Below are 2174 nucleotides of genomic sequence, written 5' to 3'. Positions count from 1 at the left end.
ACACACACACAAACACATACACAACAGTTTCTCACCTATTCAAAGACTCTGCAGACACATTATTTACACAAAGTGATGCAGGGAGGTAAAGAGCAGCGCAAGACTTTTACAGCCTGTCAATGCAAAGCTCATCTCAATGCCCTGTATTATGTCATCATCATAGCTGAGCACCGCCGCTGAATGGACCTCTTTCACTCTGGCTGACGGGCATGTCTCTGATATGAGCTGTTTCTCTATTTTGTGTGTGTGGGATCAGACAACACCCTCACACTGACATTCCAGTGTGAGCACTCAGCATTATACCGTGAAACATAAATAGATAAGTATTTGTCAGCTAAATGCCTGCAGTGTAAATGTAAATTCATTCAAATGGCTTCGATGTGTGGGCTTCTTACTCACAGTGATGGACACACAGGTACGATCAGATTATGACCCAAACAGGCCTGTGCTGTAATGTTGTCCAGGCTGAATAACCATATGAGGTGATCAGTTCACTACAGGGCGCTAATCTACGGAAATGAAATGTATACCCAGCAGTGTTGAGTGTGTTCGGTGCCATCACAATAAAGATAACCTACACTGAGGATTATTTGCATATCAGTAGTGGCAATACTGCACATAGTCAGCTTGATGTTTCTATCTATGGAGCTGTAGTGCAATACAACCAAATTTAACCACCGGTGCTTAATCCCACAGACCACAAAGAGTTCAAACATGAATTCAGAGTTAAACTTATGCATACACTATATCATAACTGGCTCTCTTGGTGGAGTAAAAGACAGCAACAAGCTACATACATCAAGACACATTTTAGAGAAGCTTCATGTTGGAGACTTACTTACATGTTCCTCCATCCATCCATCCCACCGTCTCTCTGTGCATCCGTCTTCACAAAGCATGTTTATCCATGTTCACAGCCGCTCCACGCACACACACACACACAAACACCTTTCTGGCTTCAAGTCATCCTCCCAGGCTGCAGGTGTGAAGGCAAAACAGAGCAGAATGATCAGAAGCGTCCAGACAAGCTCAACAGACTGTCAGACGCGCTCTCCTCCTTTTCTCTTCTCCTCTTCCTTTCTCTCTTCCCTCCTACTCGCTTTTACATTTTACACTCCCACTCTACTTAGTCAGTCAGTCCTGTTAACCTTTCTCAGACAGATTTGATGTCTCTCCCTCAACTCTTACTTTCTCTCTCTCTCTCTCTCTCGCTCTCTCTCTCTCTCTCCCTTTCTCTCAATCTCTCACATCTGAACTTGTTCACCCTGTGTTTGCTGCTGAGTAGCACTCTCAGCCTCTCTTCCATTTGTAATCACCCTCCTCTTCCTCTCTCCATATTCCACTCTCTCCCCTCGCTCCGTAGCTCTCTGTTGTTTGGTGTATAATTAGAAATGAGACTGCTGTGCAACTCCTCAGCTGATGGTAGGCGTATGACTGCCTGATGGCTTTGGCGCTTTGCCTGGTGTAGTGAGGGCGGGAAAATGTTGCGTTAGACTAGCCTGCACTCACACACAAGCAGAAACAGAAATCTTGCTATCGCAGCTGCAGTCTGATAGCAGATAGCCCTTGCTTGTTGTTCATTCTTCATGCTGTTTCTCACTTCCTGCTTTTCTCGCCTCAATGGGAAGATGTGGACTAATAATGATGTTTCGTCCTGAATGAGCCAAAACCGTGCGAATGCTTTGAAATGGCCAGTAATTGCTTTTGAGCAAAGTGTTCAAAGGTCAGCATTAAATACTAAAGCCAATCCCCTGCAGAAAAAGAAGGTCCTTTCATGGTTGTGCAGACAGCATAAACGATGTCCCCTCACCCTCACCCACGCCCTGCTGCCTGCTCGCTTTGTATATACTTTTCCTCACTTTTCTTCGTGCTTGCTTTCTTGCCTCCCCCTTTCATCTCATTTTAAAACACAAGAAAAAGGACTTGGCTTTTACTTCACAGCTGCCTCAGCAGCACAGCAGCCCAGGTCGCAGCTATTGATTTTGCACGGCCTCAGCAGGTGAACCCCCAGTCATGAGAAAGCCCACACAGAATTTAGTTTGAGGTGAAGAGGATTTCTCACTTTGAGTCACATCATGCTTCCTCTGCCCACTCTCTCTCTCTCTCCCTCTTTCACACACACACACACACACACACACACACACACACACAATGGCACACATAAACTATAAATA

General features: G+C 45.3%; 1 protein-coding gene across 1 annotated transcript in view; it reads right to left on the bottom strand.

The window, feature by feature from the left end:
• The window catches only part of LOC118328684, a 6022-nt gene extending 4665 nt beyond the window's left edge, over window positions 1-1357 (bottom strand). Inside the window, exon 1 of the mRNA XM_035662562.1 lies at window positions 843-1357. The gene's annotated coding sequence lies outside the window, so the exon portion shown is untranslated. The remainder of the gene's footprint in view (window positions 1-842) is intronic.
• Between the last annotated feature and the right edge of the window lie 817 nt (window positions 1358-2174).

The sequence above is a fragment of the Morone saxatilis genome, unplaced genomic scaffold (assembly GCF_004916995.1).
Source record: "Morone saxatilis isolate NCDOM2014 unplaced genomic scaffold, NCSU_SB_2.0 Contig18, whole genome shotgun sequence".
Lineage (NCBI taxonomy): Eukaryota > Metazoa > Chordata > Actinopteri > Moronidae > Morone > Morone saxatilis.
Note: the sequence above shows the minus strand (reverse complement) of the source record. Positions and strands in the feature narration are given on the sequence as shown.